Here is a 24327-nt window from a genome sequence, read left to right as displayed (position 1 = left end):
CTCCTGGAACAAGACCTCCTTCCCTGTGGAGCAGGTGAGCATGCATTGCCAAGGTACCAGTCACTGGAGGAAAACCCACCCTCCCTCTATCCTGGGTTTCTGTCTTTTGCCAATTTATGTGCTCTTTGTCTTACCATGAGAGAAAACAGAGGTGCAAGTGTTAAATGTGGCTTATGTGGAGAGGAGGGAACAGTATCATTTAAGAGGCTTTGGTGTGAGAGGGATATAGAATGAGAGTGTGTGTTGGCTTCTCAAATGGGAATATGAAGTGTCTGGAGACAGAGGAATATGTGGAGCTTCAAAAAGGAATGCTGTGCTGAGGAGGGCTGTGCTAGGGAAGTCAGAGTGTGAGGTTTGGTGCTTGAAAGTGTTACGCCACTCATCTGCCATGCTCTTTTGAGGTCCTGGATCTTCTTGTTGCACTGTCTATGGGATGAAGGGACCACATTCCTTCTGCTGACTTCCTCAGCCACTACCAACCTTGCTTGCTTGGTTGGTTGGAGAGACTGTTCTCTTCTTCCAGTCCTTGGAGGACTCCCCTAACTGCAGGCCCTCAGAATCTGTCGCAGCAAAGTTGCCAGGTAAGAGTGAGAGACCGAGGGAGCAGTATTCCCAGGTTTCCTCTCCATTCCTCTGGTTGCTGCACCTCAAAAACCCAAATGTTGGTGAGACTTTGTAACCCACTCTAGTTAAAGGTCCCTTTAATTAGAAATCATTTCTCTGACAGAATGGACACTCCAGCCCACCCACCTTCCCTAATTGGCCAGGCAAACTGGAGGTGGAATGCTAATGGAGTGGCTCTGGGAAAAACTCTTGGTAAAGCCCACTCATTCTCCTTTCAGGTTCCTAACCCACAAATGGTCACGTGTTCTGGCAGGGACTAGGTTGATAAAATTCTACCCTTTATTGCTGACCAAAATACACACGAGTTGTAGCTAGGTAGTGTGAGAATTTTTTTTTAAGTGGGATAAAGTTTCCATTATAATCTGTATAATATTTGTCCCTCAGAAATGGACTGAGACACGTGTGTTTCTGCACGTCCTTGGTATAAACGGTTTGATTGTTCATGTTGTAACTGGATGGGGATTCTACCACAGGGTAATTCAAAACACTTGACAGAGATCAATAAATCAAGTTATCCCATTTAATTCCAAACATTCTAGGTGATTGATAACCTAGGACAGTGGTTTCGATGGACAGCTGTGTCTGGAGCGAAGAAGAGTTAATCTAAAGCCTGAAGGCACTTAGGGCAAAACTGGCTCCACAGTAGCATTTGGCCACATAAGAAGTATGAGACGAGTAAAAAAAAAATAAAATATGTTGAGAGGTAGTGCGGGAGGAGTATCTATGTTGTTTTGACATTTTGAGCAGAATAATAATATTTGTGATGGCTGTTAAAAATAAACGGCCATGCTGGCTCAGTCTTGCTGTAACTGCAAGTTTAGGAAGATACTACAATGCAAAGCCATAAGCATCACCTGTCACTTTCTATTTTTTAAACATGTAATTACAGATGTGTTTAGCTGATTCAAGTGGGAAGGAATTTGAAAGCAGAAGCGGTGGCATTCATTTGATACTTCTGAGTACTGACTGAGGCAGGAGTGATAGGTTTCAGCGCTTTTGGAACTCTTCCATCACAGCATGCAGTGTGCTGAAAATAGAACTAACCAGCTATGTCAACTGGTTCATGAACAAAAGAGTTTAAAAAAGGTCTTTAACTATTGAGTAAACTGAAATAGTGTGCACCAAAATTAATACTTTATAAATTTACCTTGTTTTTAACTGCAAGTAGTGGTAAGATATATCACTGCTTTATTTACAAAATGATAAACTATAGTCCATGATTCAAGGTCAGCCCTGAATTTGTTTTTTACCCCAATGCAGAAGAAATTCAACAGCAAAAATGTCATGTTTAAATGAAAACTAAAATAATTTAACTATTTATAGCATTTTTATAAAGATTATAAAAGAAACATTTGTTAATTTATTTTTTTGTTACCACTGCTCTTTAACTCTCAAAGCATCCTCAGACTCATTTTACATCTACTTACTTCCAAAATGTAATAGAATACAACACTGCGAACTGAGCTTTCTTACTGAATAAACAATATTTATTGCTGGTCAGCTCTGGCTCAGTTGGCAGCACTCTTGCCTCTGAGTCACAAGGTTCCGGGTTCAAGGCCCACTCCAGGGCTTGAGCACACAAATCTACTACGACACTTCAATGCAGGAGTGCTGCACTCTCATAGGTGCCACCTTTCGGGATGAGATATTAAACTGAGTTCCTATTTGTCTGCTTGGGTGGGTGTAAAAGATCCCATGGCACTATTTTGAAGAAGAGCAGGGGGGGGTTATCCCTGGTGTCATGGCCAATTGTTACTACTCAATCAACATCATAAACAAAAAAATAATCTGGTCGTTATCACATTGCTGTTTGTGGGAGCTCACTGTGCACAAATTGGCTGCCGCATTACCTACATTACAACAGTGACTACACTTCAATGGCTGTAAAGCATTTTGGAATACGTGGTGGTCATGAAAGGTATGATATAAATGCAAGTCTTTTTTGGTGAAACATAGCAGTGAATTCAAGGCTGGCAACCTGGAACCTACCACTTGGATAAAATTAACAGTTTAATGCTCTAGAAGGGCACTTATATGTTTTATATAAATGGTGGAACTCATGGGGAAGAATTTTCCGGTCGGCGAGCAGGATGGGGCCTGCTCGTCAACGCGTAAAATGATGCATGACGACATCGGGCATGTGTCCCGATGTTATCGCACACCATTTAGATTGTCAGTTCGGCAGGTGTGCAGCTGCATTGGCTGCACGCCCGAACTGTCAAAGGCCTATTAAGGCCACTAAGAAAGTAATTAAAGTTGTTAAGAATGCTGCCCATCCAACCTTAAGGTTGGTGGGGATGCGAAGAGCCAAGGTGGCCTTCGCATTTTTCATGAAACCTTATCCATGAGGATGAATCACAGAATGTAATTTGGACTTTGATAAGGACCGTTTCAATGCTTTAGCACGATTGGAAACCTGAATGGCAGGAGCAGTTGTGTGTGGGGGGGGGGGGGGGGGCTCAAATATAGAGCAATGGGAAAAATGGATAGGGATTTGAGAAGCGACAACAAATTTAAGGACTTTGGAGAAGAAAGTCAGCTCAGAGATGAGGTGATAGTTTGCAAGGACAGAGGAATCTTTTTGAGAAGCGAAATGATGAAGGCAAATTTGAAGGAGATGGAGGCCATACCAAAGAAGAGGAAACCCTTAACAATTTCAGCTAACATGGGGCAGGAAAGGGAAGCTGAGTGATCAGCAGTTTGGTGGTACTAGGGTTGAAGAAGCAGGAGGTGGCTCTCATAGACAGGATGAGATCGGAGAGGGCATGAGGGGAGATAGGAGAGAAACTAAGATGTGTGTTCAGGCCTAATGCAGGAGAGTACTTAGGGGCAGTTTGGCTTGGTGGTAGATCCCTTTGAAGCATTATGAATGTGTTTTTAAGGATTATTTCCAGCAGAGACGTGTTTAGGCTGCTTTCCTGTTGTAGGCTTGCGTAGGTGTGCCTGATCAAGTACAGTTGACCTTACAATAGGAGAGTTAAATCTAAAATGCCATGTATAGCTGCAAGCTGTAAGGTCTGAAAGAAGTTAGTTAACTGAAAGGTGACATTTGCTACTCTGAAATTTAAGTGAATTACTTAAGATTTTTAACATAGGAACTGTTTAAATGTCAAATGAAAATGGGCTTTACTACTCAAGCATCACATCACTTCACATAAAGACCTGTGAAGGTTTAACAGGGAAGGGAGGAAAACAGCAGGGGTTGCTGAACAGATTACCTCAAAATTGGTGACAAAGAAATCCACAAGCTCGTCACATATGCTGTTGAAGGTATGGGTGTGGGAGGCAGGGAGAGTGGTTTCAGAAGATGTTTTATAGTGGAGAAGGGAAGCGAGGAGTTATCTTTGCAACATCAACTGTACTAAAATCAACTGATACAAATAAATGTGTTCGTTATTATACAATATATACTTTCTTGATTTTGAGTGGGAACTACTTGCTGCACTTTTCAAAAAAATTCTCTATTCAAATCATTCATATGATCTACTTAAAACTGATAATGAGGAAACTGAAAAAGTTGCATCATCGAAGATGCTCCTCACTGTTTTCTCTTCAATTAAAAGCTAATTCTATTATCCAGTTTCTAGTCCCAATCACCAGGAAAATTGATTCTGATGAGCACTTTGAGCATTACAGCAGGAAAGGAAGCAGATAGTTCTTGTTAATTTCACACTATGTATACAATTAGCAGCACTTGATGCTTATTACATAAAGTAAATGTTCAGGTTAGTCTTTAAACCTGAAAGTGCCAGTACTTGCAAGAAACTTTGTACTCCCCAGGTTCACCAATTTAAGTTTTCAACACATACACAGTCAGGCTGGGAAATTACCTAATATTTCAATGGTAATACTACAGTGATATTGGAATCAATTTTTTTGCTGTCACATATATGTATGCTAGTAAAATACAGACTGTATTGGTATGTATATTACTAACATAACTGAACTAAAATAAGTTCTATCTGAACTGCACAGTCCCTTCTTACCTTTATTCCACCTTCCTTGCTAAGTCTGTCCTTTTTCAATATTTACTATTTTATTCCCATAGAATTGCACAACATGTGTTTTGGTTTTGTCTATAAAAAGGTATATATGCTTTTTGATATTTGCATCGAAGGCAGGAAGCTAACTGTATCTGGCCATTGTTATATCTTCTCAGGTCTTAACGTGATGCTAGAGTAGAAAAATCCATTTTTACTGACATTTAACTTATAACAATTCCATGCTAAAAATCCTAATTTATTCGCTTTAATTTCCTAGAGAAGCATGTGCCGCTCTTCAGTTAACTAACTTCTTTCCGACTTTACAGCTTGCGGCTATACATGGCATTTTATATTTAACTCTCCTGTTGTGAGGTCAAATGTGCATGACCATGCACACCTAAGCAAGCTACAACAGGTAAGCAGCTTAAGCCTGCTGAAAGTACTCATTAAAAATACATTCATAACGCTTTGAAGAAATCTGCATTCCTTGCAGCAGGAATTAACTGGAGATTGATACGAGGCTGCATCAATCTGTGAAAAAAGATATAGCAACCCAATTGCCTTGGAAACCTTGTATTTCTAGCAAAGTACGGGAGTAGCTCCAAGGAATTTCCTGTAAATAATTTGCTTTCCACTCAGCTATTCAGATTAATTTAGTCAAGTATATAAATAAATATATAATATACACGCAACCTATATCAATAATTTGGATGCACAGAACCAAATGTATGGTAACTAAATTTGCTGATGACACAAAAGATAAGTAGGAACATAAGTTGTTAAAGGATTTAGATAGGTTAAGGGAGTGAGAGTGTGAACAAACATGAACTTGTTCAGTCTTGTAGGAAGAATAGAAAAGCAGTATATTACTTAAATGGAGAGAAATTGCAGAGCTCTGTGGTACACAGGGATTTGGGTGTCCTGGTACATGAATCACAAAAAAATTGGTATACACATGCAGCAAGTGATTAGGAAGCAATTGGAATGTTGGCATTTAATGCAAGGAGAATTAGTATAAAAGTAGGGAAGTGTTGCTGCAGCTATATAGGGCCTTAGTTAGACCTTATCTAGAGCACTGTTGTACAGTTTTGGTCTCTTTGCTTAAGAAAGATTATAATTGTATTAGAAGCAATTCAGAGAAGGTTCACTCAACTGATTCATGGGATGAAGTGGTTATCTTATGAGGAAAGGTTGAGCAGATTGTGCCAATACCGATTGGAGTTTAGAAGAATGTGAGGTGTTTTTACTGAAACATATAAGATCATGAGGGGACTTGATAGGGTGGATGCTGAGATGATGATTCCCTTTGTGGGGGAGTCCAGAACTAGGGGACATGGTTTAAAAATTAGGAGTCTCCCATTTAAGACTGAGATAAGGAGGATTTTTTTCCTCTCAGAGTCAGTGGAATTCTCTTCCCTGGACAGCAATGGAGGCTGGGTCATTGAATATATTCAAGGCTGAGTTAGATTTTTGATCGACATAGGAAGTCAAGGGTTATGGGGTGGGGGAAGACAGGAAGGTAGAATTGAGGCCACAATCTGATCAGCATGATTTTATTGAATGGCAGATCAAGTTCAAGGGGCTGAACAGTTTACTCCTCCAATTCTTATGTTCTTGTATTCTGTGCTGCATACAGAATACCTTTTGGTGCAATGAGGACTGTTTACAGATTCTACCTGCATATACATCCAACTATATAGTGAGACCTAGAAATAAGAAAATGAAAATAATAAAAGCAGCCAGTGAGACTGGTGTGATAATTTAGTTCCTCTGGCTAGTACAGAAACATCTGCAGAGAATTCAGAAGAACTTTTTAAAGGTTTAATTGAACATCTGTAGATCGTCAAATAATTGATTTCAATGGAAGGGAAATGTAAATCAAAACAAATAAACTGGAAATGTTCAAAACAAGGGAGTGATTTAATAAACCACAGCTTTAAGGGTATTTTACAAATTTTTGTTGAAATCAAAAGCTCTCCCCAGAGTTTAAGAATATGATTCATCCCACATCTAGCTTATGACCAATAATGCTTGTATAATGTGAAAAAACAATTGTCTTCTATGAAATTATTCTGCTCCATGGGATGAAGCTATAATCTACAATTTCATACAAATCAATCAGAGCCTATTTTCATCTCAGCCATTTTTTAAGGAATAAATTGCTTTCCTTTATATATTGGTACTGTTATTCCTGAGTAATTTGCCATAACATAGGATTCAGTTGTTCAATTATCTTTGTCCACTGCCTTTATATCAATTGTTTGCCTTTTTTCTCAAATGTTACAGAAACAATTTAAGAAGAACAAGAGAGCAATGTGAAATGAAAACAACAGTGCAGCACCACTGCTATAAGGCAGTTACACAACAAAAAATTCAATGTAAAGACCATCAATGGTTATAGAAAAACATGTTCAGTGCTTAGGTTGCTAACTTGAGTGGGAGATATTCATGGTAGCATGTTGGGTGGCTAAATGAGGTTGGCGGGGCTGGGGGACCAACTGATGAGAAGTGGGAATACTTTGAGTGGATTTTCCATTTGCATGTCCTCTTTGCCATTATTCCCCTCCTGGGCCAACACCGTATCACTCCTCCCATTCTGTTGCTTGGCAAGGCAGAGTGAGAAGGAGTGGCGATTGAGACATGGGATGGATGTACATGAATTAGCAAATGTATTCACATTTTCTAAACATTGTTTGATCATGAAACCACTTCCTCCACTACATCCAATACATCTGCACAATGCTCCTGTTATCCATCTCTTCAGCCACCTCCAACCATGCACTTTTGGTGACAGTTGCAGGTTTCTTCCTCATTGATGGGGAAAAGTATGCCCATACTCTCCTGACTGCACCCAGCAATAATTCAAGGGAAGCATCAATGGATCTGGATGCTGCCCCATGCTCATTGTAAGTCCATCCTAAATACCTTCTAGCTCCTCCAAATTACACTGGCCCTTTAAATACGGATTGTAGATCACGTTACACGGGTATGCAACATGTCCACTGCACAGCTTGGAGACATGAAACGCGGAACAAAAATGTTCAAGTTCAATATAGTCAAAATGAGTGAATTCAACCAGTTAACTTTATTTCCATGTTTTGCACATCCAATCTCCCATCCGGTTGGGATGCCACCTTTTGATTAAATCAAAGAGCTAACATTTTGTGTTCAAAGTGTTTACACTTTACTTTTCACCTCGCTTGGAACTTTACTGGTCAATTATCAGATTTTTTGTAATCTTTCAGATAACTTTTTAATACCTTTTGTTTATCATTGATTTCTCCTCAGGTGTTTTTTGATTCTATCAACAACCCAGTTGCACTTTCCTTCCCAATTACAGAATATAACTGCCATTAATCATAGGACTATGACTTGTCCATTGACTGAGACTGATGGTGGCCATGACCGGATCATCTGTTTCAGTAATGTTAGTTGACAGGTAAAAATATCAAAGCTCCAAAGCTTAAAAAAAAAGTTTAATATGAAGTCAATTTGAAAGGGATAAATATGATGAAAGATTAACACATCTTTATCTTTTAGATGTAACTGATTCTGTCTCACCCAGGAAATCACAGTGGTCTCAAGTGAGGTGGTTGTGGGTTCAAGTCCCATTCCCAAGGAGCACAAAATCTAGGCAGATACTTGTACAACTACTGAAGGAGTGCTGCACTTTCAGAGGTACCACCCTTCATTTGTCCTCTCAGGTGGATGTGAAAGATCCTATGGAACTATTTCAAAGAGCAGGGGAGTTCTCTCCTGGCCAGTATTTATCCCTGAACCAACATCACCAGTTACATTCACATTGATGTTATTGGAGAGTGCTTTAGGATGTCGTGTAAAGTACTACTATAAATGCAAACCTTTTCTTTTTTCTTTCAATATTCAGCCTGAAATTGTTATTTAAATTTGAGTCTCAAGGCAAGGAATGACAATCTAATGCTATATGAAATGCCAGGGGTGTACAATACTAAAGTGGTTACCCTAAAATTTTAGTATTATGGAAAATGAAAAAAGCCTGCTTTACCAATTTTGTATTCCAAATAGCCCAGAATGCCATCTCTTCACTACTGTTCAAACGATAATTGAAGTCTCACAATATCAGGTTGACAGAAAAGCATTTAGAGCAGATGAATTGGTTTAACATAAACAATTTCACATAAAGCACTCAAGGTTCTGCAGTATCTGATGGCCTGGGAACACCATCATCTATAAGTTCGCCTCCAAGTCATACACCATCCTGACTTGGAAATATGGGCTAGATTTTCATCCTAGAGGGTATAGTGGAAGTCATGAAATTTCCCAGCTCAGCTTGCCCGCCTTGGGAGAAAGTGCCTGCAAAGGTGGGATTTTCGTCCCCACTTAGGGTGGGGGGGGGGGAATAAATGCTGGAGACTGCTTTTACTGCAGCCCTATAAAATGTTAATCAACCAGACCTTTATGGCATTAACAGCAGGTATTGCATGCACTTGATACCTCTTTATCTTGTGTAAATAAACATTGTACTATTGGCAGAATAGATCACAGAGAAAAAGCTGTCAATTAAGCAACGTTTTCCCTAGGGCACAGTGGTTTCAACGGACTAATGAATGTCTGGGCTCTCAGCCATGCCTCAGTATACATTCTTGGCCGAGAGCCCAGACCATCCATTAGACAGTTGAAACAGCTGTGCCCAAGGGAAAACATTGCTTGATTGGTAACTCTTTCCCTTAGATCTACTTCTTAATTGCTCAATGCTGATTTATTCAAGATAAAGAGGTGTCGTAGCAGGGCAAAGAGGATATAAGGGGCTACGGGCAGGTTCGGTGGAGGGGCAAAGATTGGCATGGTGTATGGAGATGCCATAGGGATTGGAGGGACATAACTTGGCATGAAGGGGATGAGGGGCCATGGGGGTGGGTAGAGGGGCATAGGTTGGCATGGAGGGTATGGCTAAGACCTTTTGAACTTTCAAAAGGTTCTCTGATTCAGACTATGTTTCACGGCAACTTTGAGGTGTTGTGAACGAAGCCTTGAAAAGCTGGCCCAAATCCACGAAAATGGCATTGGGCTAGGAGATGCCTATTCCTACAATGGAGACAGCCAGGTTGGGACTGCAAGGTGCGGGCTCACACCAACCCTCACCCATATCCCGCTTTGATGAAAATTAGGGGCGCCAGGAATTCCGGAATCAGGCCCCAGCTGCTATTTTTAAAAGGTCCACAGAGTCTCCCCGATTCTGTGAAAATCCAGCTCAATATCACCAGTCCTTCAGTGTCACTGGGTCAAAATCATGGAACTCCCTCCCTAACACTGCTGTGGGTGTACCAACACCACATGGACTACAGCAGTTCAAGAAGGCAGCTCATACCACCAACTTTTCAAGGATAATAGCGATGGGAAATAAATGCTGGCCCTGACAGAGATGCTGACATGCCACAACTGAATTAAAAAAGAGATTGATAGCATTTAAGGAGATTGGGACAAATTAATGCAAGAGCTCCAGAATAGTAAATGAAAATTAATGGGATAAATATATGGGAATACACAAGGGTACAAGGAAAATTAAATGTATACACTATAAATGGATGGAAAGGATTTAAGTGAAATAATTACAATTATGTTTAAAGTATCCAGTTAACATGAAACCATTAGGGTAAATATCAAGGACACTTGATTCTAAACTGAAATAGTTTCTTTAAAATCTGTCCAACTCATAAATAAGGCCTAGGCAGCTGAAGGCACAGCCACCGATGGTGAAGCCATCAAGAGCAGGGCTATTCAAGGGGCCGGAGTTAGAGCAGCACAGATTTCTTGGAGGGTTGTAGGGCTGGGGGAGATTATAGAGACAGCGAGGAATTTTAAAAAGGTTGAAAATTTTAAAATCAACCCTCTGCTTAACCAGAAGCCATTGTAGGTCAGTGAGGTCAAGGATGATTGGTGGACTGGATTTGGTATGAGTTGGGACACAGATAGCACAGTTGTGGCGACAGAACGTGGGAGACGTGCTAGGTGTGCATTAGAATAGTCAGGTTTAGAAGTAACAAAGGGATGAATGAGAGTTTCAGCAACAGAAAAGCTAAGGCAAGGGTACAGTCAGGCAATGATACCCAAGGTGGAAATAGGCAGTCTTAGCGATGGCACGGATAATTGGTTGAAAACTCATGTTGGTGTCAAATGTGACACTGCGGTTGTGAAAAGTCTGGTTCAACCTCAGATAGTTGCCGGAGGGGAGTGGGGGTGGTGGTGGTGGTGGTTGCGTGGAGTGGGCGGCTAAGAGGCAGAGTTTACAGTGGGAACTTAATTGGAGGAAATTTCTGTTAATCCAGTGCTGGATGTCGGACAAGCAGTCAGTTTAGAGATAATGGAGGAATCAAGAGAAGTGGTGGCAAGGTAAAGCTGGGTTTTGAAAGTATACATGCAAAAGCTGTTTATGGATGGTGTTGTCGAGTGGTAGCATGTATATAAGAAATAGGAGGGGTCCAAGCATAGATCCTTGGTGACACCAAAGGTAACTGTGTGGGTGTGGGAACAGAAGTCATTGATGGCAATTCTCAGGCTCCGATTAGATATACAAGAATGAATCAGTTGAGTGCAGTCCCATCTACATGAACATGAACAAAGTGGAGAGGTGTTGGAGGAGGATGGGTGTGATCAACAACGTCAAATGGTGGAATTTAATGCTCTCCGCCGTGGCAAGTTTGGTGGTGCGGGGGAACATTTAATCTGGCAGAAGGGTGGGGACCCTGATGCCTTCCTGCCACTGCCCCGATTAAATCTGTTGTGGGAAGGTCCGTGGACAGCTTTCCCACCTCGCCATCAATTGAGGCCCTTAAGTGGACAATTAATGCCCATTTAAGGACCTCATGTTGCCGTTGCTGGTATTCACCCAGCAGTAGGAAAATTCTGTTGAGGTTGCTTGAATGCTCCCAAGGGGATCCCTTGTTCAAAGGCATTCAGTGCCTGATTGAGAGACCCAGCAACAGGAAGAGGGTGCCCACTGAGAGCCACCCATGCCCTTGCTGTTGACCCCACCTTCCCTGTGACTGCCCCCGTTCCTGCCATCACTCACCTGTGCCTGTGTCCATCGGCGATTGTAGGCCTCAGTTAGGTGTAGTATTGGCAGCAGCCACTAGCTCCATGGTGGCGCTGAGCAATAAATAGCTATTAGTGTCTTGACTGGCCAGCAGCTCTCAGTGGGTGGGATTTTTGCCCCCAGGGTCCTTGATCCTAGGGAAGGTCTGCCGCTGTCCAGTTATGTGTTTGACAGTTAATGCAGTGGGCCTTCTCAAAAAGAGGCAATGCAGGGCCTTTGCCAACTCTCCAGCCAACAGGCGAGGCTTCCTTTGCTTATATTAAATACCGCCCTAGTTCTGCAGGCAAGCTTAGAAGGATAAGGAGGTATAGTCTTCCTTTGGCACAGTCACATAGGATGCCATTTGTGAGACTTTGATAAAGAGTTGTATCGGTACAGTGGCAGGGCTGGCAGAAATGTTCCAGAGGGATTCAAACATGGAGCTCCGGGAAAAATGGGCATGAAGTCGGGCAGCAACATGTTCAAAGACTTGGGAATTTTGGAAACCAAAAAGGGAGGTTGGGTGGGAATAAGGTCAAGAGAGCAGGTGGTGTCTCTCATGGACAAGTTGAGCATGGAGTGGGCATGAGGAGAGAAAGCAGAGAAACTAGAGAATCATACAAGTTGAGGGGCTAGGGCATGGAGGAAGCCTTTGAAGAAGTTTGGCATATTGGGCTTGGAAAGGGAGGGAAGGGCAGGAGCAGCTGATCGAATGGTCTCAATCATGATGATAAAGAAATCCAGGAGCTCCTCACATTTGTTGTTGGAGTTGAGAGTGCAGACAGGGTTTTAACAAGATGGTTCAAAGAAAAGAAACCCTTTCATTCCAGGATGATCCTGGAATAGTAAGCAGTTTTCGCAGACAAGAGCAGGATCTAATAGTTTATTATAAGGTCCAGTCAGGTCTGGTGGTGAATGGCTTAAACCATTTGTCTGTCATATCCATTCAAGTCTGTGTCCCGGTACAACAAGGTTACAGCATTAAAAAAAGAGGACATTCATGTTAATTCAAGTGATTTCTAAAGATTGCCATGCAGGGACTTTGGTGGAGCCACTGGCAGCAGCTTCTGAATGTTCACATTTAACTGCACATGCGGATGCCAGAAGTCGCTGTTAATTTTACAGTTGTAATGATGCCAATTGCAAATTCTGGGCCCATAAGTTTAATTATTTATACTGTTGTATGTACTTGAAAGCAATTACACAGTTGTACATTAGTGGAGGCATTTTGATCATCCATAAGAATGTTCATGGAGGATACTGTTAAACTATGGGCTGTTTCCCCACATTTGTTTTGTGTTTATTGATAAAGGTAGCTTCCATAAGCTGACTAATTCACTGTAAGCTAAAACCAGTGTCCTTACATTCCAACCCACAGATGGCAAGTATATGTCCAGGCATAATAATTAACCTCTTATCGTCGGATGTTGATTAAGTACGGTTGAGTGGGGGGGGGGGGCTGGACTTCCCACCATGTTCCCCTGTTCCTTCCAAAGTAGATATTATCATGGCATCAAATCAGTTTGTACAAATTGTTATAATAATCTTATAAACCTCCTAATTGCATTTTTGGACTGTAGCTTTAAATTTAGAGTAAATGAAGGGGGCCATGTGACCTGTTATGCAGTCTGCCTGACAGCAAGCCTGAGTGACCTGATTGTTAGAGATCAAAGGAAGATTTACATTGTTTTTCTGGGAAGAAGGAGCAAGGTACATACACTTGGAGGCAATGGCAGTAAATTCACAAGTAGACCCTGAGTCTCCCAAAGTCCCAGAAAGATGTAGGTATCGGCTTATAAGCAGTTGTGCTGTAAATTCTCCATTTACTTCTCGAGCTGAGGTCAAGGATAGCTAAATATCTAGGTACAATGTGTTTCATGTTGTCATGAGGAAGAGATCAGGTTCCAGGCTTCCCTACAAATTAATGAATATCATGGACAGATAGCAGAGGTTCTCTGTGGTCAGACGGAAAAGGCTGCTTGACTTTGTGAGCTAGCACAGCCAGATGAGGGAGGGAGATTGTCTTGTACTGGTATACAGGATCAGCAAATGATTAGGAAGGCAAGTGAAATGTTGGTGTTTATTGCAACGATATAATTGCATTAGAAACAGTTCAGAGAAGGTTCACTTGACTCATTCCTGGGATGAAGGGCTTGTTTTATGAAGCAAGTGTGAGATCCTGAGGTAAATTGATAGGATGGATACAGGGAGAATGTTTCCTCTTGTGGGAGACACTAGAACTAGGGAACAAAGTTTAAGAATAAGAGATCTCCATTTTAAGATGGAGGTGAGGAGAATTATTTTTCTCTCAGAAGGTCACTAATCTGTTAAATTCTCTTCCCCAGAACAAGTGGAGGCTGGGTGATTGAATTTAATCAAGGTTGAGTTAGATAAGATTTTTGATAGACAAGGCAGTCAAGGGTTATGGGGGGCAGACAGGAAAATGGAGTTGAGACCATAAGCCAATCAGCTATGATTTTATTGAATATAAAACAGGCTTGAAGGGCTGAATGGCCTACTCTTGTTCTTAAGTCCTATGTTCCTATGTAAGAGACACATCTTGCAGCCTTCTATGGATTCTGGGAGATTTGTCCTGGCGTGGTCAGGGGAAGAGGAACCATCAGAACAGGCTTTACTGTTGTTGGTGGATTTAAGGAACTCTCCAAAAACTGAGGAAAGTGCCTGGAGATGGTAAATTGAAGTTACTACTCAGAAAAGGGGATACGGTAGACTATTGGAAGCTATGACAAAAACAGAATTACCTGGAAAAACTCAGCAGGTCTGGCAGCATCGGCAGAGAAGAGTTGACGTTTCAAGTCCTCATGACCCTTCGACAGAACTTGAGTTCGAGTCCAAGAAAGAGTTGAAATATAAGCTGGTTTAAGGTGTGTGGGGGGGGCAGAGAGAGAGAGAGAGAGAGAAGTGGTCCACTCCTCCATCACCCCCTACTCCTCAACCCCCTCCTATGGCACCACCCCATGCCCACACAAAAGATGCAACATCTGCCCCTTCACTTCCTCTCTCCTCACCGTCCAAGGGCCCAAACACTCCTTTCAAGTAAAGCAGCATTTCACTTGCATTTCCCCCAACTTAGTCTACTGCATTCATTGCTCCCAATGTGGTCTCCTCTACATTGGAGAGACCAAATGTAAACTGGGCGACCGCTTTGCAGAACACCTGCGGTCTGTCCGCAAGAATGACCCAAACCTCCCTGTCGCTTGCCATTTTAACACTCCACCCTGCTCTCTTGCCCACATGTCTGTCCTTGGCTTGCTGCATTGTTCCAGTGAAGCCCAACGCAAACTGGAGGAACAGCACCTCATCTTCCGACTAGGCACTTTACAACCTTCCGGACTGAATATTAAATTCAACAACTTTAGGTCTTGAGCTCCGTCCTCCATCCCCACCCCTTTTCTGTTTCCCCCTTCCTTTTTTTTTCCAATAAATTATATAGATTTTTCTTTTCCCACCTATTTCCATTATTTTTAAATATTTTAAAATCTTTTATGCTCCCTCCACCCCCACTAGAGCTATACCTTGAGTGCTCTACCATCCATTCTTAATTAGCACATTCGTTTAGATAATATCACCAACTTTAACACCTATGTGTTCTTTTGTTCTATTGTTGTTGACATCTTTTGATGATCTGCTTCTATCACTGCTTGTTTGTCCCTACAACCACACCCTCCCCCTCTACTTCTCTCTCTCTCTCTCTCCGCACCCACCCCCCCCCCCCCAACACACCTTTAACCAGCTTAGATTTCAACTCTTTCTTGGACTCGAACTCAAGTTCTGTCGAAGGGTCATGAGGACTCGAAACGTCAACTCTTTTCTTCTCCGCCGATGCTGCCAGACCTGCTAAGTTTTTCCAGGTAATTCTGTTTTTGTTTTGGATTTCCAGCATCCGCAGTTTTTTTGTTTTTATCTATTGGAAGCTATGGACTGTTTGCTATGGACTATAATTCTGTGGAGAGTATGATGAGTGTTAAGTATACAAGGGGAATGTCACTTTCTGTAGTTAAATTATAAAATGCCTACAAAAATAGTGTTTAGTCAATAGCCCTTTTAGTCATTTGTTACAGTAAAAGTCTTAAAATGTGAAATCTTCTTGGGTCATTCTTTCACCTAACAGGAAGTTCGAATCTCTTTAAAAGTAATCAGTCTCTACAGAGATTATAACAAAACTAAAACTATTCGAAATAGCACGGCCTCAAAATTGTTTCAGGATCCTAGCTACATCATAGGGCCCTGATATACATCTTGGCCACCCATCTCAGGATCCTATCCAAAATAGTAGCAACTATATGTAAATGAGGTGGTAAGTGGCCCACTGCTATTTTCAGGTTGCTACCACTCTGATTACGCTAGGCAGAGCAAGTAAAAATCAGGCCTAAAATATAGGGATGATAAAAATTTGAGACAATTTCCGAGTCCCAAGTACCTGCTAGCAATTGACAGTGGACAAGTGAGCTTAAGATAAAGCTGCCTCAGTTCAAGTAATTTCCAATGCAATCAACTTCACCTAGTTTCCATGGCAACCAATCTCTCATTCTCCATTTTGACACTTAGCAAGGGGAAAAAGCTTCCATTTGAATCCTAGCTATTTCAAAACTATGACAGAGAAACAGACATTTCTATGTTTGTCACAATTGTCATGCGAAGAAGGGTAGTAAAGTGTGAGGGGCAGGAGGTGCAGTGTTGGAGAAGGGTGTAGGTCTTGCAGGTTCTTTTTAACCATATTGTATTAATTTAAATCAGCACAAATTGTCAGTGGAAATGGCTTACTTTTTGCACACTTTCGGCACCTTCCATGTAATTCAAATGGTAATAGCTAAGAATTGACAGAACAATGAGCTACTTTTAAAGAGAAGATAGTTCTGGTACAGTCAAGATACATTACCACGAAGGGGAAAGGTAGGGGAAGCAAAGCCAGACCTCACTGGAAGGTACACAGATAGAGAGCAAGGGGAATCAGAAAAATGAGGCATGTGACTGATGTCAGGTTAATAATATAAAAGTGAGAACTAACCTGAACGTAGAAAATTCAGAGAAGACTTGAAATAGGAAATCAGAGAGGCAAAGAGTGCTACGGGCAACTAGCATAAAAGGAAACTCAGGTCTTCCATAAACACATAAATAGTTCGAGTAGTAAAAGGAGGGGCGTGGCCAATTGGTAACCAAAAAGGGGATCTACACAATGAGGCAGAGGGCATGGCTGAAGTACTAAATGAGTATTTTGCCAGGGAAAATGATGCTGCCTAAATCATTGTGAAAAAGGAGGTAGTTGAGGTTATGGATAGGTAAACATTTGATAAGAGGAGAAAGGCTGGCTGTAGTTAAAGTTGATAAGTCACCAGGACCAGATGGGTTGAATCCAGCGTGTGGAGGAAAGTAAGGGTGGAAATTGCAGAGGTACTGGCAGTAATCTTCCAATTCTCCTTAGATATAGGGGTGGTGTTAGAGGACTGGAGAACTGCAAATGTTATATTCTTTAAATAAGATTTTAAGAATAAACCCAGCAACTGCAGGCCTGTTAGTTTAAGCTTGGTGGCGAGAAAGCTTTTAGGAGACAATAATCACAGACAAAATTATCAGCTGCCTGGACAAGTGTGGATTAACTAGAGAACGTCTGCATGGATTTGTTAAAGGAAAAAATTGGGTTTAACTAACTTGATTGCGGTCTTCGATAAGATAACAAAGAGGGTTGACAAGGGTAATGTGGTGTACGTGGACTTCCAAAAGACATTTAATGAAGTGCCACATAATAGTCTTGACAGCAAAGTTGAAGCTCATGGAATAAAAAATGACAACATGGATACCAAGTTGACTGAGTGACAGGAAACTGACATTGTTGAACTGTTGACTATTGTTGAACCATTGTTTCTCAGACCGTAGGAAGGTGGGGTTCCCAGGGGTCAGTACTACGGCCGCTGTTTTTCTTGATCTATATTAATGGCATACACTTAGGTGTGCAGGGCATAATTTAAAAATTTTCAGATAACACAAAACTTGTGAACTGTGAGGACAATGGCAACAGACTTCAAGAAGGAGGATTAGGAATGAGCAATTTTGATCCTCATCCTCACTGCTGGCCACAACCTCAGCAATGGCCACTCCAATGATGGGAACTACTGTATCCTCTATGGGGAAAGGACATGCAGCCTGGTCTGTCCCACATCAGTTAGCTCTTCTGCCTCAACTTCTCCTGTGTGACAGAAGGAAGTGTGTGTGAGTTAGTGTTGTGCAGCTGAGGTTGTCATGGTTGAATAGTTGACAGTGTTTGCAAGCTATGAGATGTGGATGTGAGACTTGCAGCAGTGCTAAGAGCATGACAGTGAGACATTAGGTAGGAGTAGTGATTGACAGATTGGTAGTAGGCAAGTGATGGGCATGTGCATTGAGCAGTGCCAGAGACTATTGATACAGCTGGTGTGATACAGAATTTGAAGACACATTACATTTTTTGGGGCACTGCATCCAGGTTCTCAGTGTTAGACTCCTGGCATTGGCCATCATGGCTATGTGGTCCCACTGGCTTTGCAAATTTTGTCTGGAACATCTCTGTACTCTCTTTTTCCCACCTCCTATATCAAGACCTCCAGTGCAGCATCAAAGTACCTTGGAGCATGCTCTTTCCCTGCTGCACCATAATTCACTCTTCTTCTTGCTCAGACTCTCATCCCCAAATGGTTCCAGCATCTGCTTCAGCCAGAATACACCTCCCCTTTAAGAGATGCAGGCCAGCTTTCAGTGGTGCTAGCCTCTCAAAAATCTGGGGACCGTGTGCTGAGATGGGTAGCCATTCAACATCTTTAGTCCTGGTTGTACACATCATTCATACAAATTATCAGGCAGTATGAATTTGGCATGCCTGCATCAGAAGCAACAGGCACAGGTTAATCATGTATTGCAATTTCCATGCTCGTTTTCAGTAGCAAAAGGCAAATTTTAATATAAGTTATACTTCATTACACCATTTGTGACAAGATATCAATGAAAGCTTACTTTCAAATAAATCTGCCTAAAACGCCTTGGTACATACACTATTAAAAACCAAACAAAAATTGTGTATTCAGCCAATGGGACCATAATACTGAAAAAGATTATAGACACAGTTTCAAAATTTTAAAAATGTTTTATTAAAAAATAATAAAGTGCAGATTAATAAACCAGAATCATTTTGTCCAAGCTGTACAATGAAATTGACTTATTTAATTACACTATAGCAAAGAATGGGTTAAAAACCAGCTTCATTCATCGAAAAGAAAATGCTCCATCTTATCTTAATGCCTCAATTGGAATCAGTCTGAGTCCAGAGCATAAACATGGGACAGAGATATTTATTTCAAATGCAAACGTTTTGTAGAATTGGTTCAGATATATATTTTCTTGACTCCTCTTTTGGAATTAACAACCAGTTATTCCAATTTGCTGGTGTCCAATACTTAGTATTTTGCAGCCTGTCTTATCAAAACTGAAGAATCCAACTGAAGGTTTGACAGGAACATTGTACCCATGGAAGGTGCATGACTAACATCAGAAAATGATGTAGATTATAGTACAACACAGCAATTGTGATTTTCTACTTAGGTGAGGAATTAGTAAAGGTTAATAACTATTGTAAAATCTACAATGTCACAGCCATTGTTTACTTATTATTTTACTATCTGATTGTTCAAAAGTAAGTTTAGTGTAGCAACATTCTGTTGCCTGTCAAAATTATACAAGGGCACATGATAAAACCAGTAGGGTGAAGAGAGTTCTCTGTTCAACCCCAGGTAAAATACCAATTCACTGAGAAATTTCAGCATTTGGGTTTTCCTGAAAAAACTGTAAAATGCAGCCTGATAAGACCAACTCGATTTTTCCAAGGGAAAAGCTGATTTAGATAGTGATCTGGGATTACAGTCAATAAAACTAAATTAAAAATGATTTGCCAAATCATTTTGGCAAATGATTTATGGAAGAGTGGGGGAGGGCGGAATTCCTTCGAGGCACTATGTGTGACAAAATTGGAAAAGTGCTATATAAATTCTGACACTTTAATGCAATAGTGAGGGACTGATGTACTATCAGAGATGACATCTTTCATATGAGATGTTAAATTAAAGCCCTGTGAACTGCTTTGGATATCCTGAAATTGAGAGAGGCACTTTACAAGTGCAAATTCATTCATTTTTTAAATTCTTTCTACAAAACAATTTATAAAGAATGTGTTTACAGTTTGCTGCACATAACACATGGAGGGAATCTTCTCCTGGCTCTTTTACTGATTCTTTCATTAAAAGAAATATTTTACTAAAAGCTTTTACATGAAGGCAATTTTTTTTTTAAAAAGGGTTTACAGTTCAATGTTCATCCTGAAGGTACAAAAGCCTTTTTCTGGCTGCAGCACTATAAACTATTGCTATGTTACAGGAATCATAACATGCTGATACATAGAAACATTGAACCATAGCAATTAATAGTCAGTGAGAACTTTGACTAGACATGCTATCAAATAACTGATGATCTAAATAGATTTCAGGACAGGTCGATATTTAATCTGTCGACAAAACTCAGGCTGTGGGTCCCTGCTTCCGGACACATTTACTTTCAAAGATGGGATAGAAAGCTGAGTAAGCACGATTTGATTCTAATAAATAATCAGCTGAGTCCTGTAACTGTCCTGTTTTTGCACCAATAGATTATGCACATTGCTGCAATTTTGGAGCTCTTTGTATATTTTCTGGTGGTGTGGCCATATACCTTTATGTGTCATTCTTTTCAATTTAATTATAACGAATGTTGTGGGCAGACAGCATCAGTGACTCAATGAAGTTAACTCTTTTGTAAGATTATGTTGAGAATTATAAAGATAGGTGCTCATAGGTAAAGATGTATAACTATATATTCCTGGGATCCTAACATTTCTTGTGCTGCGAGAATATTAAAAATATTGTTGGAAAGTAACAGGTCTAAGCCCAATAGTGCAACTTTTAATTTGTGCTAGTCTAGCTGTTTCTAGATTTGGTGGTGAGGATGGCAAGGAAAAATATTTGCAGAAGCTACCATCAGGAAATTAAGTTGGGTAAAATCAATGATAGAAGCAATGGAAGAAATAGGCTCGATCGCTCTCCTACATTCAGAGTGTCATTTTCCCAATTACAACAATGAAAATATTCAGTGAGTCACTTCTACTTGTTGAGCTGCCCCTTAAAAAGCGATAAGCTAGTAGCAAAAACCCACACAATTCTGAAAATACCAATCTCCGCCTACCAAAGCACAACGTAAGTTCCACTGTGATTTGCAAATTAAACCTTAAGCCTCTAGTCCAATGAACTGACATAGCACTTGCGTTAGTTTTTGTAATGAAATAAACTGTACTTCCACCTGCATCAATGGCTAATCAATAGATTAACAGCATCTGCAGTGTGTTGAAGACAATGGGTGGAATTTTCTGTGCCCATTGGCATTGGGCGTATTTGGCAGCAAGAGTGGACAATATGGCGAGAAAGCCAAAAATCGGTTCCATGATGTCATGAAACCAGTTTGCGATCATCCACTCAGCCTGTCAATGGCAGGCTGTGTTTCCCGCTATCAGACATCGAGAAACTCAGTTACACATCTGCATATTTTTATAAGGTCAACCCGTCAGAATCACCCCCCCCTCCAACACACTGGATCGTCCGCCCATGGTGTGATTGCATGCCGACGTGTTTCACAACAGCATATATAAGGCGTGCACTTGGTGGGCTACACTTTTGAGGGATATTCGGAGGAGAGTGCACAGTAATATTGCGGAGCGCTCGCCCGGGTTGCCTGTTGGGTTGAGGTACATTGTGGGGTAAGGGCTGCCCTTGCAACTTGGGGGTGGGTGGGAAGATGGGGGGAAAGATTGTATAAAAAGTGACCATTCCTATGCAACTGAGACAGTTCAAACGTAACAATATTGACGTGCATGGAGTTGGGCCTCTAGTTTATCTGCTCTGATCATGGACTCCACCAGTTGTGTCTCAGATGTATGGCCTGTGAAAGCAGGACACATCACTCACAGGATGGTTGTCTAGTGGATGTTGATTTGCTGGATCCTCACTTGGTAGAACACCGCCGGCCTCACCGTCAAGACCTCACTGTCAGCACATGAACAGTCCAGATCCTTGCCAGCCAGCTGGATGGCTCTGTTTTCAAAGTCCGTGAGAACCTTGATTTCAGGCATTCCTCCATCAGCCTGTGACCTCTCTCTCTTATTGTGTGTCAGCTTGTCCTGCATGAATAGAGATGGAGTGTGTGTAAGCAGGACACCTACCAGGCCAAATGAGAATTTATGCCTGGCCTGTGTGGGTAGTGAGTGGTCCCATGGATGGGATGAGGACACTGAAGGTGTGAGTGAGAGATTGAGTGAATGGTGAGGGCCCTGTAGATGTGCGATGGGTTTGAGAGTGAGAGAGTTGAGAATGATGAGAAGAGTGACTTACCCTGGCAGAACGGAAGAGATCATTTATCCTCTTGCGGCACTGGGTGGCTGTCCTCTTTTGCAGGGTGTTGGCACTGACCGCCACTGTCACTGCCTCCCAAGCTGGATTGGTGATGTTGCTGGCCATCCTGCGGCCAGAGCGGGAGGTAGAGGACATCATGGCGAGCCTCCACTAACTACAGAAGGCGCTCAAGGGATGCAACAGTGAACCTGGAGGCTGTAGTCTTTTTGCCTTTCAAGGCCATGTCTTCTTTGCAGCAGTTCTGGGGTGGAAGCACAGACATGTATGCAAGTCTGCACTTCAAATATTGCGCCCAGCATGATGAAGCAGCAAGGTGGTGGTGTGATGGTTGAATGAGAGCCCGCCCGTCATCGAAATGGCATGTTTCCTGGGAATGCATAATTAATACAGTGGGATTGGGATGTGTAAAATATTGTTTTCCTGCCCGCTTCCACACTTAGTGCAAATCTGGGAGGATTCTGCCCATGTATGTGCTACAGCAATTATTGGAGCACCTTTATTCCATGAAGCAACTTGGGGGTGGGTGGGAAGATGGGGGGAAAGATTTATAAAAAGTGACCATTCCTATGCAGCTGAGACAGCTCAGATGTAGCCATATTGACATGCATGGAGTTGGGCCTCTAGTTACAATAAACTATTACTAAGGAAATCTAGCAGAGCATTCACACACATTTGCCTGCAGTAGTTACACACTTTTATAAAAATGCACAATTTTGTTTTTAAAGCCATTTTTTTGCCTTCCAGATTGAATAATCTTTATTGCAAATAACTAATCAAAATTTTAAATTAAAAGTTGTATTGATCATCTGCATTGTTCCAATTAATATAACTTTCCTCAAATTTTAAATTCTATCCCTATGGTCATTTAAAAAAAATGGTAGAAACAACATATTGGAAACTTTTCAGATAGGCTCCAAAATTTCCATTATGTACTATGTAGTGTTAATCACCATCGCATGGTAATATCTTTACTGCAGCGTAAACTACATGTTTTACCATTTTAATTGAATCCAAGGCACCATTATTAACTTTACCATGTCAGACATGATTGAATGTGTCATTTTGCCCTCCATTGTAGCTGAGGATGATAACCAGAGCCACTACCACATAATCCAGTTTCTGATGCTACCTTATTCCTGGATAGATGGTAAAGAGGTCCTAACTTGTTTGGGCTGTATTTGTTGACAACTGCAGTATAGTAACTCAGTACATTGGAGCACCAATATGGCCTGGCCTACATAACTTTTTCGTGACTGTGGATCTTAGGTTACCATCTTGATAATATTACTGTTCACCTTCTGTTTCAATTGGAGTCAAATTATGTTTTCAAATTAATAAAACTAATTACAAGACATAAAATGGACATGACCAATCATAAAAACGGATAACACTAAATCTCCACCCAACAACTTTCAGCAACTTGTATTTATATCGTGCCTTTAATATAATAAAACTGCTCAAGATGCTTTAAAAGAGCATTACAAAACAAAATATGACACCGAGTCGCGTAAGGAGATGCTCAAAGCGGTAGGTTTTAAGGAGGAAGCAGGTAGTTTGGTGCAGTACTATTCTGTTCATTCAAGTATGAAGTTTACCAACATAGACAGAATGATGTCAGCTGTAACCTTTAGTCCTTTTATAAGCATTTGCCTAAGTATAGCTTAGAGTCACAAGCTGTCAGTATTCCCTCAACCTGTATTTTTAGCTCTGTGCTATTTTCCTTTGGGTCATTTGACATTTTCACAGATTTACAAAATTCCATCATTAATGTGCAATAGATGGTTTGATAATGTCTTGCACAAAAATGCATCAAAGTATTAAAAGGAACATGATAATTTTCTCAACACTTTGGTCTTAAAGACAGTTATTAAATAGTTTCTAATAAATTGAACAGTAGGGACAGGGGCAATTATCCGCACCAAGAACAAACCTGTATCAGTCAGCCCTAGATATTATTTAAAACCAAATTAAATGAGGCAGAAAATAAAGTAATGTTTATGATACTTGCTGAAAATAAATCAACTTATATATTGGTTACTATCATTTTTATGGAAATCTCTAGCAGTCTTTTGAACGAATCAGTGAAAACATCCCCAAGACAAGCAATACATTCTTACAAAATAGCTCTCTAAGTCACAGGTTCAATGCCTCAATTAGTAGGATACCACCATATATACTGGCTGTGGCTGCA

General features: G+C 41.0%; 1 protein-coding gene across 1 annotated transcript in view; it reads right to left on the bottom strand.

Moving 5' to 3' along the window:
* Positions 1–24327, bottom strand: part of ppm1lb (protein phosphatase, Mg2+/Mn2+ dependent, 1Lb) — a 177428-nt gene that overhangs the window by 129327 nt on the left and 23774 nt on the right. The window lies entirely within an intron of this gene.

This window comes from Carcharodon carcharias, chromosome 2, assembly GCF_017639515.1.
Source record: "Carcharodon carcharias isolate sCarCar2 chromosome 2, sCarCar2.pri, whole genome shotgun sequence".
Lineage (NCBI taxonomy): Eukaryota > Metazoa > Chordata > Chondrichthyes > Lamniformes > Lamnidae > Carcharodon > Carcharodon carcharias.
The sequence above is the reverse complement of the archived record's forward strand: the minus strand, read 5'-3'. Positions and strand labels throughout refer to the sequence as shown.